Source organism: Camelus ferus, chromosome 23, assembly GCF_009834535.1.
Source record: "Camelus ferus isolate YT-003-E chromosome 23, BCGSAC_Cfer_1.0, whole genome shotgun sequence".
In the NCBI taxonomy this organism is placed as follows: domain Eukaryota; kingdom Metazoa; phylum Chordata; class Mammalia; order Artiodactyla; family Camelidae; genus Camelus; species Camelus ferus.
The window spans coordinates 26770099-26789541 of NC_045718.1; the positions used below are offsets into that span (position 1 = coordinate 26770099).

The 19443-nt window shown below is 33.2% G+C and overlaps 1 protein-coding gene across 4 annotated transcripts in view; it reads right to left on the reverse strand.

Moving 5' to 3' along the window:
- AKT3 (AKT serine/threonine kinase 3) overlaps window positions 1–19443 on the reverse strand; it is a 207549-nt gene that overhangs the window by 177527 nt on the left and 10579 nt on the right. The window lies entirely within an intron of this gene.

Genomic DNA, 19443 nt, shown 5'->3' on the forward strand with positions numbered 1-19443 from the left:
GCTTGCCCCAGTCTGGACCGATCACCCTGGGCCAGCTGCACAGCTACCATCCTGAGTGTTCCCTTTCACCTTCTCTTGGGTTTGAATTCTTTCCTCTCACGTCCTCCTCTTTCTTGATACATTTCCTTGTTTTGATGGAGTACATTCCTCAGCTTCCTGAGGGTTGGTGGGGGTGAATTTTTTGAGACCTTGAAAAATACCTTCATTTCACTCTCAAATCTGAGTAATAGTTTATACTAGTTAGGATATCACTTTCCTTCAGAATTTTAAAGGCACAGCAGCTCCACAGTACTCTTGCTTCTACTGTTGAGAAGCCTGAAGGCGTTGATTCTTGATCCTTTATCTGGGGTCTAGTTCTTTAATTACAGTGATGTACCTTACTAGGAGTCTATCATCAATCACTGTATAACGTACTCAGTGGGCCCTTTCAATCTGAAAAAAATCATGTCCTTTAGTTCTTAAAAATTTTTTCTTGATTTATTTCATTAATAACTTTCCCCCCTCTGTTTCTTCTGATTTCTTTCTGAAAATCTATTAATTCTGATGTTGAAAACTTCTGAACCAGTCTTCAAATTTTCCTAGCTTTTTTCCTCCTATTTTCCATCTTTGTTTTACTGACCTCCTAGGAGATTCTCCTACTTTATATTCCAACCACTCCAGAAGTATTGCTCAATTTTCTTTTAAAAGTATGTTTATGAAACACTCTATTTGGCAAGAATACTATAATTCAGTATGGTATAATTTACAAGTTCTGGTATAGATCTCTTGATAGTTTTTACCATAATACTATTAACTAAAGAATTTATGACACAAGGAACTCCTTAAGTTAGCCATATTTAAATTCACTTAATATTTGTATTTAATAAGCACCTATGCAACAAAAGTACAAGATACGTCAGTAAAGATGGTAGTGACAGCTAATATTTATTGAGTAATTAGTATATGCCAAGTATTTTACCTGTATTATCAGTTAAATCTCACAGATGAAAAGACAGTAACTTGTTCAAGCTTACATAGCTGCTAAGTGATACAGCCAGAATTAAAATCTAGGTTTGTTCTGACTTCAGAGCCCAAGTTTTTAAGGACTTTGACAGACTGACCTGTCTTCACAAAAACCTCTTCTTCCTAGGCACATGTTTCCCAGTCTCCCCTGCAGTCAAATATGGCCATGTGACTGAGTTCTGGCTCATGAAATATGAGAAATGAGGAGTGCCACTCTTAGGCTTGGTCCACTACAAACCTCCCCTGCTGATCTTTCCATGTTCTTTCCTTTTCCATCTTCATGTAGATAAGCATACGCTCATAGGAACCATTTGCTAAAATTGGTGGAGCCACAAGATGAAAAGAGCCTACCAATCAGAAATATTGATTGTTTGGGATTTTACTGAGCAAGAAACAAAATTTAAACTATATTAATCCACTGAGATTTGTAGGTTTATCTGTTACTGCAGTCATACTTTATACCACATTGCCTTAAAAAACTAAGTTTTGAGGAGAAACCCAGGCATATTAACATCTATTATAATACATAAATGGCATAAAAAAAAGTAGTACAAAGTTATATTTACAGATAGAAGTTTATGTTCAGAGAAAAATAACAGCACTCTCAGCTGGAGAGATCATGGGCGTATCTACATTTAATGAGTCTCGCTGATGGTTAAGATTTAAGTAATTAAATGTGGCCAAAAAAAAAGGCATTTCAACTAGAAGGAATGACATATGCCACCAGATAGAAGCCGTAAAAGTAGGGACTTCGTGGAAAATGGTGACCAGTAGCATAAGTGAGAAGAGCATATGGTATAAATCAAAAAGTAGTGAGGCCTAAACTGGAAGGGCAGACTGATGCTGGATAACAGCACCAGATTAAGACTTCTGGACCATTTTCCTAAGCAACAGTGAGCTACTGAGAGCTCAGAGCAGAAACTCAACATAGTCCATACAGTGCAACATAAAATGGTAAAGGACTAAAAGGAGGAAAGTGCCATGAGACACATCTGTCATTGGAGCGTATCACAGCTGATGGAATCATATACAGATTCCATCATTTGACAAATATTTAATTTACTGGTCATTTACTTCATGTGTATCTAAGCTAGATGATAGCAATAGGAATGGAAAAAACACCCGTGAATGTTAAGGAAAAATTAGGCAGTATTTGGTTATAGCCACTGAGACTATGGCTTGATAAGAGAAGGGAAAAGGTCAATGACTGTGGTCTCATGTCTAAGGGTTAGAAAAGGGGGTAAAATAGTACAATCAAATAGAAAGCTGGGAGGTGTAACTATTTTCCAAGAAATGGTTAGTCTGCTTTCAGACAGGCTGAATTTGAGATAACAGGTACCATTCTTCATATTAATTACTAATTCCTATTTCCAATTAACTAATTCAATCAAAAGAGCCAAGTCTCTCATCCAATGTAGAAAGGATTAAGATGCATAAATAGACATTCTGCAGCAAACGCTAGCCTTTTGAGACAGCATTCAAAGGCATGGGCTAGTTAAGAATTTACATAAGTTCAATGTTTCCCAAAGGGTGTCCCATAATAGATCAACCATCCTCTTCCTGAACATGCCGCTGCCACTCCTTCCCACCGTCTCCTCCCCTAAGATCCCACCCCAGAGGTTTCATAAGGGAAAAAAAAAATTGCATCTGGAGAATCTTACAAAGTACAATTACTTTTTGGAATTCCATAATATACAACAGACAATTTTGAGAATCCTAAGGAAAACTTCTATTTTATTTAATCCAGGTATTTTCCAAGCTTATTCAAAAGCAGAAATCTATTTTTGAAGAATATCATCCTATAACGATGTATACTTTGGGAAATATCACACAGATGGTAAGCTACTTGAGGGCAGAGAGAATTTCTTATTAATCTTTGCATGTTCACTGTACCTAACATTGTATAAAACACAGAGGAAACAATGTGTGCTGAAATACTTACTTCTAGGGGTTATGTAATAGTAAAAGCTACATATTTTGGTCCTTTCCTACTTACGGTGAAAAAGAATATGAAAATGAATATATGTATGTTCAGATATGATTGAAATAATGTGCTGAACACCAGAAACCGACACAACATTGTAAACTGACTATACGTCAATTAAAAAACTATTCCAAAATACCAAGGATCATCCTAGTTTTCTTATAAAAGTTCTTTATATACTTCATAAAATCTTTACCATAAATTATGAGTATTATCCCAGTATCACTGGATATAGCACACTTTGCTTCCAAAATTAAGTCCATCCTCAAAATGCAACATACCTGAAGATACCTGACTCGTACTCAAAACACAGCATTAAGTAAAATGGCTTTCTAAAAACTGTGAAGCAATACATAACAGCAAATTATTACTCCACATACTTATTAAGTATGAGCACTGGATGAGAAGCATATGCTTTATGTTAACGATAAGAATTAAAAGAAGAAAAAGGAGAAGTAAATAGTGAGGAAATCTTGTCCACTTACCTCCTAATCAATTCAGGTGAACCTAAATAAAGAGAGTCACTTACTCCATTCCCCTTCCCACAAGGAGAAGAGGAAGAAAAACATTCTGCCACTGGGTGGGGGAAAGAACGAAGTTTGCCCCTCCGGCTTCATTCAGTAGCTCTGGACCAAATGAATCAACATGTTTATCTGCTAATACAGCTGAGCTCACTTTAAAGTATTATGCACTTGAAAGGAAAGGAACTTCTTAAAAATGAAACTAGTACAAATTAGAAAGTTTTGTTTTAGCAAATTTAGTTAAGCTCTTTGTTTACGAAGACCAAAAATTACAGAATATATCTTTTATTGCATCAAAATGTTTATTACAAACTGATGAAGATTTAAAGAAACTCAGGCTCTAAAACATTTGATCTAAGGGTCAAGGACAGTCTGACTTCTTAGTTCTGCCAGCAGTTTTTAGAAGTTGCTTCCTGTACTAGGGAATGTTCACTGTTCTTGCACAAACAATAATAAAAGCCGTTTATACAACTACCTTGATTACTTTTTCCTTTCCTTTTAGAATCAGAATCATTATTTGGTAATAGCAAAGGCAACAATCATTAATTCTAGTAAGTATTTTGAGTTTTTATTTACCATTATATTTCTACTCATTTAGTATTTGTTGGGAAACAATATGAATTTATTCATTTATTCAAAGAATATACACTGAATATCAATTATGTGTTGGACATTATAGATGAAAGTCAGCACAAGAAATATGGTCACTGCCCTCTAAGAGCTTTCAATCTAGCTGAAAAGAAAGATATTATAAAATCAGACTATATACATAATCCAGACTATGAAAATTTAAAAACACCATGTAAGCAAATAACACGATCTAGCCTGGGGGGTCAGAAAAAGATTCCTTTGGTAGTGACAACTAAGCTGACATTAGCATAACAAACATTAAACATGATTTAAAACACACACATATACACATATACCCCAAATCATCCCAGGAGTAAGAATGCCCACAACTGTTGGGAGGAAAGGGTTTATAAGAGCAATGGTAATATCTATATGACTTTGAAAATAACGGTGATAGCTTCATGCCAACAGCAACAAGAGATCACTTATTTCTGTAGGAAGAAAAAGCAATGGCCACCCCTGGATATTTCCGTCAAAAATAGGTTTCATAGCTAGAACTACTTTCCAATGAAAAAGCTAAACATCAGCTATTAGTCTAGTAATTTCCAATCATCTCAAGTGCTTATAACAATGCATGTATCCCAAGCCTTAACCCCCCATTAAAGCCAGGTCTCAAAATAACTTCAGCATCCACAGATCACAGGATCATATGATGTTAACCAGAAAAAAAAATTCTAGGTATTACCTTACAATAAAACATTTTCATTTTTTAAATCAGAAATGAGACCCAAGTGGGGAAGTAACATATACAACCATCACTCATCTAGTTAGCAGTGAAAAAGGAAGCCGACTAGACCCTGGATAGACCCTCTATAACTCAATAAAGAAATTAGTTTAACCAACTACTAGAGATAAACATGCTCATTTATTTTACAGGAACAATCCTTCACTCCTCAAAAGCGTAAAGTTATCACACTCTTTTAAACTAAAAAACAAACAAACAAAACTGCTTGGGACTATTAAACATCTCTGGGTACTCGGCAAGAAAATTAACCCAAAAAAATAATTTATCAACTCATTGATAGAGACAACCATTAAGAGCTAAACTTTTGAAGTCCAATTTGATAGTAATATACTTTTATTTAGTATCATTTTAATGCTTGAAACCCATAAATTTCACAATGAAATCTATACAAATTTGCATTTTTAAAGGAAGCCAGTGACAGAGGAATAAGAAAATAAGGGGTAATACCCATTAAAATATACAGAAGAAAAAAATCCAAGTAAATGTAAGACCTAATACTGTGAATGATGTAATTTGGGTCTTGTTGGCTGACCCTGTATTATTTGGTTTAGTAGAGTTGGAATCAGCCATAAAACCTGTGACTACCAATTTCATTGCATACTCTTGACTTAAAAACAAAACTGAAAACTTGTACATAATTGATTTAATACACTAAACACACAATCCTCAGAAAACTGGACAGAAACTGAAATTTGGATTCTGCAAGGAGAATCAAGTCAAATTGGGATCATTTTGTAAACATGCCTCCTAATTCACTATCACCTCAGAATACCAAGCTATCTTTTTATAAGAAGGGAGCACAAGCCTAGTACTCCTATGAACAGACAGAATGGCTACATTTTAGAATAATTTCCACAGGGGTAAATTTTAGAGAATGCTATGTGCCAAATATTCAATCTGACCACTAGAAAGGCTGCTGTCTCTGCTGGAAATCTGACTGAGAACTGAAGTACAAACATTCTAATAAATACATAAAACTTTACAACAGACACTGTTGGTTTGCTAATGCAGTATCAATTCCCAAATCCCCTTTACCTTGGCCACCTCCTACTACAGAGACTGAAAACCAGACACTCCCTTTCCAGCATCTAAGGTAACTCAGAACCCACTTCTGGATAACAAGACATAGAAGGAAGTCTGATAGTGAGCTTCTGTGAAAGTTAGTGCTTTCCTAACAAAAGGGATAGTGTGGCTGATAGTAGCCATCTCCCATCTGTCTGCCTTGAACAGCAATGCAGTGCTCGTCAGTATAGCCATTTCAAAACCTTGAAGCAACAAGTGTAGGAATGAAAAGCCAACAAGTTAAAAGGTGAAGAAGCAGAGAGAGCTTGAATCTTCAATGATTGTATCCTTATTGATAAACAACCAGCCACTGCCCACTTTTACCCTTCTTAAGTAAAAATAAATAAATCTGTCTTTTGTCACTATTGGCTGGGCTTTCTGTATTTTGAACAGAATCCCTGCCTTACAGTTACAAACATTTACAGAATATGGTGTACAATTCTTTTAATTTAAAAAAAAGTTACAGGGGATTGCCAAGATGGTGGAGTAGAAGGACATGGTGTTCACCTTCTCCCATGACTGCAACAAATATTACATCTATGTTACATACGGAACAATTCGCACAAAATACCTATGGAACTTTAGAAGAATATCTCTTAACTCTCAAAAGTACAAGGAAAATCCTCACAAAGTAAGATAAACAGCAAGTTTGTACTGTATAGCACATGAAACTATATTTAATATCTTGTAGTAACCAACAATGAAAAGAATAGGAAAATGAACATATGTATGTATATGTAAGCCAGAAACTTTATGCTGTACACCAGAAATTGATACAACATTGTAAACTGCCTATACTTTCAAAAAAAAGCATTTAAAAAAGTTACAGTACTTGTATAAATAAAAAACCATCAAACTAATGCCAGATATTTTCCCTTCGTAATATTTTTTTCTGACTATAAAAGTAATATATTCACCTTAGAAATTTTATCAAATACAGAAAAATTTAATAAAGAAAGAACTCACTACCCAAAGACAATCACTTTTAATATTTTGGTTTATTTCCTTCTGATCAACTTTTAGATACATATTAATATACAAAACTATGTTTTATTTTCATAAATTGGGATCATGCAGAATATAGTTTATCATTATTAATACATGCAAAGTAATAAATCAACATATGAAAAAATATGACTTAAAAATGAAAGTGTCGCTTCCACCATCATACCCTCCCCCCCAAATACACACACACACACACACAGAAACACCCTCACCATTCCACTCGTCAAAAAATAGCCATTTTTAATACTTCTGGCATTATGGCTCTATTTCTTTATTTTAAATAATTTTTTAAACTGAAGTATTCAATTTACAATGTTGTTTTACTTTCTGTTGTACAGTATAGAGATTCAGGGGAGTGTATAACTCAGTGGTACAGTACGTGATTAACATGCAAAAGGTTCTGGTTTCAATCCCCAGTACCTCCATTAAAAATAATAAATAAATAAACCTAACTACCTCTTTCCTCCAAAAGAAAAACAAGAAACAAAAAAACAAAAAGCATAAAGATTCAGTTACATATACATATGTGTGTGTGTATATATATATTCCTTTTCCTTCTCTTTTCGGTATAGAGTATGATATTGAATACAGTTCCCTGTGCTATACAGTAAGACCTAGTTGTTTATCTATTTTATATATAGTAGTTAGTATCTGCAAACCCCAAACTCCCATTTTATCCCTCCTCATCCCCTTTCCCCTTTGGTAACCGTAAGTTTGTTTTCTATGTCTGTGACTCTCTTTGTTTCATAAACAGGTACATCTGTGTGATTATTTTTTAGATTCTACATATAAGTGATATCATATAGTATTTTTCTTTTCTTTCTGGCTTGCTTCACTTAGAATGACAGTCTCCAGGGCCATCTATGTTGCTATAAATATTACTATTTCATTTCTTTTTATGGTTGAGTAGTATTCTGTTATATATATATACCACAACTTCTTTATCCAACCACCTGTCAATGAACATTTAAGTTGCTTTTCCATGTCTTGGCTATTGTAAACAGTGCTGCTATGAACACTGGGGTGCATGTACTTTTTTGAATTAGACTTCCTTCGGATATATGCACAGGAGTGGGATTGCTGGATCATGTAGTAAGTCTATTTTTAGTTTTCTGAGGAATCTCCATACTGTTTTCCACAGTGGCTGCACCAAAATACATTCCTACCAAGTGTAGGAGGGTTCTCTTTTCTCCACACCTTCTCCGGCATTTGTTGTTTGTGAGCTTTTTAATTGATGGCCATTCTGCCTGGTGTGAGGTGATACCTCACTCTAGTTTTGATTTGCATTTCTCTGATAATAAGCAATACTAAGCATGTTTTAATTGGCCTATTGTCCATTTATACATCTTCACTGGTGACTTGCTTGTTTAGGTCTTCCACCCATTTTTTGATTGGGTTTTTTTTTTAACTTGTATGAGCTGTTTGTATATTCTGGAAATTGAGCCCTTGTTGGTCACATTGTTTGCAAATATTTTCTCATTCCATAGGTTGTCTTTTCATTTTGTTTATAGTTTCCTTTGCTGTGCAAAAGCTTATAAGTTTAATTAGGTCCCATTTGTTTATTTTTGCTTTTATTTCTATTGCCTTGGAAGACTGCCCTAGGAGAACATTGCTATGACTTATGTCAGAGAATGTTTTGCCTGTGTTCTCTTCTAGGTTTATGGTGTCTCATGCTTAAGTATTTAAGCCATTTTGAGTTTATTTCTGTCCATGGTGTGAGGGAGTGGTCTAATTTCACTGATTCACATGTTGCTGTCCAGGTTTCCCAACACCTCTTGCTGAAAAGACTGTCTTTTCTCCATTGTATATTCTTGCCTTCTTTGTCAAAGATTAACTGATCGTGTGTGGGTTTATTTCTGGCTCTCTATTCTGTTCCATTGATCCATATGTCTGTTTTGGTGCCAGTATCATGCTGTTTTGATTACTGTAGCTCTATAGTATTGTCTGAAGTCTGGGAGGGTTATGCCTCCAGTTTCGTTCTTTCAGTATTGCTTTGGTAATTCTGGGTCTTTTGTGATTTCATATAAATTTTAGGATTTTTTTTTTGTTCTAATTCTATGAAAAATGTCCTGGGTAATTTGATAGGGATCACATTAAATCTATGGATTACTTTGGATGGTATGGTCATTTTAACAATGTTAATTCTTCCAATCCAAGAGCATGAGATCTTTCCATTTCTTTAAATCATCTTTAATTTCCTTAATCAATGTTTTATAGTTTTCTGTGTATAAATTTTTCACACCCTTTATCAAGTTTATTCCTAAGTATTCTATTTTTTTGATGCAATTTTAAAAGAGATATGTATTTTTTTGCTTTCCTTTCTCATATTTCACTGTTAGTATGAAGAAATGGAACTGGTGTCTGTATATTGCTGTTTCTTGATTTATCACCTGTAACCACATCAACTGACTTTCCACTATGAAGGTGAGAAATTGTTCCCCTTCATCTTTCTTAATTTTCACTACTTTTATTTTCCTTTTCAATTTTTCTATTGGTTGATATCATAACATTAAAAAAAATGACTTAAGCCTCTATTTCTTGACATTAATTTTAGAAAAAAAAGTCTTAGTTTCCTATTGTGGAAGATAAAGAATCAGTGTTCTTATATAACAAACATTTTTAGTCAAAAGACGCAGGATTAAAATGCAACTATCATTTGGCCTCACCCAATCCTGAGTGAGAAAGAAAAAAAAAGTGTGTGTACTTGCTGCTATAGCACTAATTCATTTAATTCAAGAAAAAGTGCTGGAAAAGATAGATGTGTCATAACAGAGAATACAGAAAAAACAAATGAATTTTTAAAAATGTTAAGGACAAACATAAATTTTAAAATTATAAAAAAAGAAGACTGAAGAAGAGAGCACAACATTCAAACCAGACAACAGAAAAGGAATACTAATAATTCCTCTTTTACAGTTGTCTTCTTAAAAAAGAACCATCATAATGCAACCATTGATGCCCAAAGGTGCTGAGAAGATAGAGAAGTTATCACTTTGAGTTCCAATTAACAACAATAATCTTTGAGAAATATAGAGCATGAGAAGGGTATTAAAAACAAAACAAAACAAAAAAAACCCTGGAAGGGCAACTATCCTTATTCTTTTTATAGAAGAAAACAACAATTGAGCCTAAATATTAATTATTAGTAAACTTGATGTCAAACTTAGCAATATTTTAGATTATTAACTAATAATAGCAACTACTATTTATTAACTATTTAATATATCCCATGTGCTGTGATAAAAGCTAATCAAATATTATGATCTTTGAGTCTTACGACCATATAAAAATAAAGTAGATACTATTATCATCTCCATTTTATAAATGAGAAATTTAAGGCATATTAAGATTGAGTATTTTGCCCACAGTCATTAAAAGGCAAAGACTTGACTTAAAATTAAGTTCCATTCTCTTAAACACTGGATTAAACTGACAGTACTTAAAAATGAGAAAAGTAGAAGAGAGGGTATAGCTCAGTGGTAGAGCACATGCCTGGCATGCCAGAGGTCCTGGGTTCAATCCCTAGTGCCTCCATTAAATAAACGAATAAACAACAAAAAAAACAAAATTACCTCCCGCCAACAACAACAAATGAGAAAAGTAAATGAATGAGAAGTAACAGTAGATTCACTAAGAGCAAGCTACCTCAAACTAGTCATTCTTCTGTTCTGAATTACCATGTTGCAATAGCATAAACAAATCTCTAAGATATATTGTTAGGTGATTATGATGCCATTTATGCAAAATGAGATAAAACAAAAAGAATCAAATGTTTACAGAAAGCACATTAAGTCTCATTACTTTAATTATCCCTCTTCCTGTCCCCTGCCCAATCTCTTGAATCCTAGTCTCTCGGCAAGAGGCAAATACTACTTACAGTTTGGCATTATATTTCTGGTTCTTAAATATTTGAGGAAAAATATGACTTTATATTGGCATAACACACTTGACAGTGATTTTGTTCTGAGAAGGAAAATACAGTGGAGGAATTATACGGTACTATATTTATTTATTTGCCTCTTTAATCTTTTACAAAAAGAATTCATGTATTAACTTCCATAATTCAGATTTTTAAAATCATAATAGTGCTCAAAGAAAACGGCAAAAATTTCTAAGTAGGACCTCAATGGCCTCCTTGGAAGAGAAGTATGATATAGCAGACTGCACAACAATTAAAAACCTTTACATGACAAAAACATACCATAAAATTAAAAGGCATAAACAAACCAGGGAAATATTTGCAACAACAACAAAATGATTAATAAACTAACAGTATTCTGCAGATGCAAAAAGTTCTTGTAAATAAATAAGAATATATACTATTTGTGAATCTGACTAAAGACATAGGCTTCTTATATAAAAATTGACTAAGAATATGAAAAGCAATTTATTTGAAAAAAAAATGTCTAAAAACAGTAACAACAAAGTTTAATCTAAGTAACAAGAAATGTAAAATAAAATAGCAATATAATCGCAAAAACTAAAAAAGATAACACCCAGTGATGGCTATGGTATGAGAAAGCACAAACTTTTACAAGTTAGTGATGGGAAAGTAAGTTAGTAACATCTGGACAACAAATTGGCATACGTAAATAACTTGTATAAACAAAACATAATAAAACTTCCTCTAAAAGGTGACTGCAGCCTTAAATTGCAGTGATAGTCCTGCCAAGACAGACATCAGAGGCTAACAGTCCTGCTGTGATCCTCCCTGCACTGACCACAGCTACACTGTTACACTCACTTCTGGGCACCACATTTTAAGAGAAACATTGACAAAGAGGTATTTCCACAGTAGGACACCAGATTATGTATAAGAGGGCTAAAGACCATGTCATATAGTAAACAAAAGAAAACATTTTGCTTAAAAAGATGATTTCAAAGAAGACATCATAGTGATTTTGAAGTATCTGAAGGCCTATCACATAGAAAACAGATCTTGTTTTTATACTGCTCAGAACAGCAAAACAAATACCACTACTAGTGCTCAGAGTTGTTAAATGATTAAAACAGTTATGTCTTATACAGTGAGATTTTAATCACTCACAATTATCTGAGATCAGTGATTTACCAGAAACACATCAGAAAAGATTCTTCCTACAGGCTTAAGTTTCATGAACTCAGAAGTACTTGTCAGTTTTAACAGTAAAGCAAAAATTATCCTTAAAATATGGGTAAATTTTCCAGAACATCGCATATGATCACCACTATATTTTCACTACAGTGTCATACTTAACTGATTTAGATAACTTGTACACTAACCCATGCGGGGACTATCAGGGTTCTGTTCAGCCACCTCTGCCAGGAATAACCATTCACTCAGCTCTATCACTTCCTACCCTTTTAAGTCCCTACGCACAAAAACTTGACAGATATATGACCTGTTCTAGAACCCCAGGACCGTATCCTAGATACAGGCTGCTTTCATAACTGTGATCTATTCTGTGTTCCCTGCCTTCCCTCAGCTGCCCCAATTTTAGATCCCTGACCTGAAATCTGTGACATACTACTGTCTGAGCTCCTTGATTGTTTTCTTCCTCTTCCTTATTCACTCAGCAAAGACTGAATAAGAGCCTACTATATTCAAGGTACTGGTAGATCCTGTATGAGAAAGAAATACAGTTATACTGGACACAGTTCTTCCCCTCAGGGAGCTTACAACAGAGAAGGTAAAATAATGGATCTATGTAATAATTAGTCAATATAAAGCCAAAAGGAAGGAAAGGCATGAAAGTGATAGAATATTGACAGACAAGAAGAATCATTCTAATTTTGCGAGACTGTGATCTGGGAAATACTGAGAAGATGATATTAAAATTTGGCCTTGTGGATTGTGGAAGATTTTCTTCAACAAAGACAGAAGGCAAAAATAAAACATGCCAAATAGAAAAACCAGCATAAGCGAAAACATATCTATAAAAAAATACAGTGGTAGGTGCACGGCTGTCACATCAGTTAAGACCAATGTGACTGATTATTGAATGCCAATAGACAATTAAAGAAAGTTTCTCTGTTGCAAAGGATATAGAAACTACGGAGGTAGCTTCTCCAAGGGAGATACCCCAACAAGTTCAAGAGGTACAGTTTCCCTGCACTCCCCACCGGGACGGAGAGCAGTCAATGACACTACTCAAATAGCATGAGGATTTCACTAGATGGAAGATACTCCCCTCTTCCATTCTTAGAGAGTTTTAAATCCTGACCAACAGTTCTGAGTACCTCCCTTATTTAGTACTAAAAAAAAATTTTTGTTAACGAACAAATAAGTTCTCTTAGGAAAACAGGAATAGAAAGGAAGCTTCTCAACTCAATAAAGGGTAGCAATGAAAAACCTACAGCTAATGTGGTATCTGGTGGTAAAATAAATGCTTTCCCAATAAGATAAGAAGTAAGGCAAAAATGTCCACTCTCACCAATTTTACTCAACATTGTACTGGAGGTCTAACTAATGAAATAAGACCAGAAAAATTAATTATAGGCATAAAAACTGGAAAGGAGGAAACAGAACTGTGGCTCTTTGCAGATAACTTAACCATCAACATAAAAAATCTTCAGAGTTAACATTAATAAGTGAATTTAATATGGCTGCAGGATACAAAGTCAATACACAAAACTCAATTATTGATTGGGATGGTGTATAACAGCAACTTTACAGAATGCATATGAAAGCTTATCATTTGATGGTTCTCTCCATTTGGTTTACTTGGTTAAATTTTTCAATACAAAAATACTGAAACAACAGGAAAAACAAATTTCACATTATTGTAAATACATTAAATCTCAGAGTTTCAATACCAGTAGAAAACAAATTTAATTCTTCCATGTTTCTTCTCCATTTGTAACATCAATAGTCAAAGTGAGCTTCTCTAATTTATCATGTGGTTTATAGTCACCACCACAGCTCTTTACTCTCTACGGAAAATGTTTGCTGGTAAGTAGTAAACAGGAAATGATACTGTCATTTTCTTTTTGCTTAATCACTTTATGATTTACTTCAGAAGTAATCTGAATAAAACATGAACAAAATGTACACAAGTACACACAAATTAAAGGAGAAGGAAAGTCCTTTGGACTTAGATGAGCACCCCCAAAAATGTGCACTTTGTTTTCTGTAACAACTTACAATTGACTAGATCACAGCAATCACAATAAAACATAACCCAGCTTACAAACTTTGTTAATGAATTATATTTTACACAGTGGGCATTAAGCTATTTTGTAAGAAAACTCAAAAAACTATAAAGTTTCAGCTTAGAATTACCAAATACTAACATTCTAGTTCATCTAAACAAACCATTTCATAGAGTGTAAAAAATATATAATTCAAGGGACACAGTTTATGGATATCCCTGAATTAGATACCATTAAGTACAAGACAAATTAGGGAAAAAGTTCTCTGGAAGCACAAGCTGGTTATACGCACAGAACACAACATGAAAGTTCAACAGATTAGGCGCTAAAACGAGGAAAAGTGTAAGAAACTAATACACGCATGCAGCACTTTCATCAATCAAAATGTTTTAATGGTAAAACCACCTCTTAGATTTGTGTCAATTTCAAAACAGTAAGATTATGAGTTTACTAGAAATATATTATAAATTTTAACTTCTTATCAAGAAGTTGGCTCTTCACATTAGTAAGAGACTACTTAGATTTTTAAGAAATAGTACCATTAACTAAACAGAATTTTATAAATTATGATGAGCCTTTATGTAATATTATTAAATCCACTTAATTCTATAATTTAAACCTTTTAAGCTGGTTAAATTTCCCATTTTATTAATACAGTAAGTTTCTTCAGAGAAAATTATCACTAGCTGTACTGGAACAAACTAAGCAAAATTTTTGACATCTAGAGATTCTTAGTTACCTAAAGTAAACCAAAAGCTGGTCTTTGAAAAAGACATTTTAACAAATGTTTAATACAGGAGACATTTTAACAAATGTTTAATACATATGCAGATGCTTCTTATGCTGATGTGCAGCCAAACTGTGAGATGCTCTCCTAGGACCATCAAGAGGAAAATACAGATAATACTTTATTCAAGTTTGCAACTCATGTTTCTTTTGTCACTTCTAACACCAACAATACCATGTTGATGTGTTATGTCAATTATCTCAACTGCTCCAGAAAAGTACAGAAAAAATAAGTGACACTACTAATATACCACTACTAACCAAAGTTAGGAAAGCATCTATCCTACATAATAACAATAATTATCTTTAAATCCTTTTCTCCCTTTTCTAGAAAGATATTTATTGAAGAGCAACTTACTCACATTAAAAGTACAAGTAAAATAAGATTATATCTGGATAGAAGCTAAGAACTGACTCATAAATACAGGTTTAAGAAAAAGGACTGATATTCAATGTAAGGACTGTATCAAAACTTTTTTTATCAATACCTTTTATTTATAGTTTAATAGTTTAAAAATACTCTTCTACATACATTATCTCATAATGCTTACAACCACACCATGAGGTAAAGAAGGCAGATATACTTATTTTCAAACAAGACACCAAAGTTCAGGTGATAATAATCTTCCCCGGGTAACAAGTTAAGAGGCAAATAATTAATACTCTTCTGGGAGAAATTCTTTGATCCAAAGTATAGCCAAATAACAAACTATAAAATAAAATATGCTTGATGAAAACACAAAATTATTATTAAAGTAATACTGAAAAATCTCTAAAGGAATGAATTAAGAGTGGAAGAAAAAAATGTAATGCTCAATTTGGTTTTCCCTAAAATTTCAAGTAGTCTTTTCAAGAGTACAGTTAAACACTACCATCACAAATCCTCATTCAGTGGATCTAATTTATCAAAGTATAAGGTAAATACATGACCTATAAAAACAGAGGACACTATCTGTAACTTTAGACTTTAATTCAGAAATATACATAGACAAACAAGGATCACCAGACACCTGAAGAAAACAAACACCATCAAAAAAGAACCAAAATAAGCACAAACTGGAAGAATAATTCACAGAGGAAAAACAACTTAAAATCTATTTGGTGTTCTAAGATTAAAGATTATATTATATACATAAAATAAAAGCAGGTGGTCACAAACTAGAGAGAATTCCCAGAAATATAAAGTAATAGCTGAGATAAGTAATTCAATCTCAGCTCTCTGAAGAGAAAAAACAAAAACATGGCAAACAAAACAACTTCAAAACATAGTATTGGTACAGAAGCTATAGGGGGGAAAGCAAAAGAATAGAGAACATAGAAAGGAAAAAATAATGAAAGAAATACAGATCTCCCAGAACTGAAGACATAAGGCCGCATTTTCAAAGGGCCCACAAAATGCTTTACTGAATGAATTTAAATGAATTTAATTCACTCAATGAATTTAGAAGGACTGTAACTCATCCTATTTAAATTTCATAACACCAAGGATAAAGAGGCATCAACACAAAAAGCTTCCAGAGAACAAAAACAGGCTATCTACAAAAACACTATTCATAGTAGCATCAAGCCTCTATCAGTAAAACTGGTCATTAAAAGGTAATGAAATGCAACCGTCAAGATGCTGAAGGAAACTTATTTTAAACCTGAATTCTATACCCAGCCAGGGTATATATCAGGTGAAAAAGTAAAAAAGATACTTCAAACACTGTGTTAACAAGTACCTACATGCATTCTTTCCAAAAAAATTACTTCAGAAAGTGCTCTAGAAAACTGCAAAATAAATCCAAAACAAAAAGACGAACAATGTGAGATCTAAGAAAGTACAGAACTTATCCAACAATGCAATTAAACAGCATGATATTAGCTAAGCATCATCTTCAAAAAAGTCAGTTCATATCAGAACTTCAACAAATAGTAAAAATAAAAAGCTCAATAACCAAGTGATATGATGAAGAAGGCACACACCCTTCCACCAATATGGGCAAAGTGTGGCAATTAGAAAATCCAGGAAAAAGTTATATTCTAAACTAGAAGCCAGACTGCAGTATGGGATGATTCTGAGTACCCACAGAGTATAAAAATCCACTCATTCTCTATGGATCCCATCATACAAATCATACTACTCTTCTTTAGCAGAGAGTAGTATTTACATAATCATAATATAGATTACTATTGCTTTTCAGAATCAGTAAGTATAACTATTACAAACCCAGACAATGTAAAATAAATGTTACAGTTGACATCAATTGGAAAGGAAATGTGGAATTCAAGGGAAAGATTGTCAGAGGGTACCAATTTTTCTCAACTTGTAAAGCAGCAAGTTTAGACATGTTTAAAAGCTTTCTAGAATTAACAGTGCAACAGCTAGAAGTTTAACCATAAATGCCAAAAACTAAATGAATAAAAGGAAGAAGGGAGAGACTAGGTATTAAAATTTTAAATTCTTCATTTTTCACAATGGAGATATACTAGAATCATCAAAAATAAAGTTTAGCATATTACATATAAAATTACTGTGATTATTATCATCAGCAGAAGATGTAAAAATAGAAAAGGTCTAAAATGGTTACCTCTGAGGACAGAAACTAGTTGGAAGAAGTGGAGTTACTTTTCATTCTATGTCTTTGTGTACTATTTAAAATCTCATGTTTATATGACTATTACTTTCCAGAACACACACACACAAATTACTATAATTCTCCTTCCCTAACCAATGCAGGAAAAATGAGAAAATCTTTTTCATTTTTTCTTTTTTCTATATCCCATGTATAAAATACCAACCTGCTATTCTGAGAAGTATTCCAGAGAAGTCATAATTAATTAGACTCAAGAACCACTCTAAATCACTGAAAAAAAAGTGATAGTAATAGCTTACTGTGTTAGAATTGTCAAAACACACCGACATCCACTATCTTATTTAATCCTCACCAACAATCTTGTGAGAGCACTTTTTGAGATTAAAAAAAATAAAACTCCAAAAAGTTTAATGATCTGCCACCCCAAAACAAAATAGGAAAAATAATATGAATGTAATACAGCACTAAAATATGAAAATGTTTTCCAAATTTATAATATGAGAATAATACAAAAGAAATTAAATTTAGGAATACAAATAATCCACTTTGGAAGTTTAGCAGTCTTCATAAAGTTAAACACACACTTACCATATGACTCAGCAATCTCATTCTTAGGTTATTAACCAAGAAAAATGAAAAACACATTATGCAAAGACATGCACTGAAATGTTCATAGCAGTTTTATTCATAATAGCCAAAAACTAGAAACCCAAATGTCCATCAAAACTAGTAAACTGATAAAACAAACTGTGGTATGCCCAGACTGCGGAATACTACTCAACAATAAAAAGGAATGATATATACTAATGATATATACAACAAACTAATGATATATACAGCAACACAGATGGATCTTTCAAGTATTATCCCATGCGAAAGTAATCAGATGCAAAGGACCACACATTGTGATTCTACATATATGAAATTCTACAAAAGGAGAATTATAGTAGAAGCAAATTAGTGCTTGCCAGGGTTGAGGGAAGAGGACTGACTGCATAAGGGAATGAGGGAGCTTCCTGGGGTGACAGAAATTTTCTACATCATGATCGTAGGGTTTGTTACACTACCGTATAAATGTAGCAAAATTCATCAAAGAGTACACTTTGGTGAATTTTATAGTATGTAAATTATAACTCAATAAGGCTGATTTTTCAAAACTCACTAATACATAATCAGGCTTAACTACTGACAACAGCTGTTTAGTGTTACCTACAGACCTTCAAAGAATATTAAAATCACTAAATTATTAAGAGGTAACTTTTAACCAGAAAATAGATGTACTGGAACTTAAAAGCCCTGAGAATGGAACAGTCCTCATCCTACTAAATTTGGCCATGTGGATAAACAGTAGTTGCCTGGCAACCAGTCTAAACTCTAGATTTCTAATAAACACATTACCCACATTAGCAGGTAATCTCATGGAAGATAAACTAAGTTTTACATTGAAGAGTTCTTCCTTTAATATTGAAAATGAGCAATAATGCATTTGAATTTATTTATCTAAAGTAGGAGTGAACAAGAAATACTGAAAGTAGAACATGAAAAGTAAAAATTTGAAATTAAGCGTAAACACACACACACACATACACACAAAATCCCTTTCCTCTTCGGTCTTTTACTTCTGGACTTTATCTAATTACGAGATTATTGAATCTATGAGTTTGTGGGTGAACTCTTCCTCCTTTACTACTTTAAACCCTTCCCCGGCCACTGCCCAAATTGGCTTAATCAAATACTTTTATTTATTTATATATTTACATGTCTTTAAATGCATACAAGTTAGACACTTTTCTAGAGTAAATAATAGTAAATTATTCTAAAGACGTCTCTCTGGATTGTAGAATTTGTGGACAATACAGAAAAATACAACACAAACTTTCTGTAATATGCATGCATACAACATACCAGAAAGCTAAACCTTCATAACTTAATTTACAAATGATCAAAATCAAGAATTATAAAGAATCCCTAAATAACAAGCAAATTCCTAACACATATGTT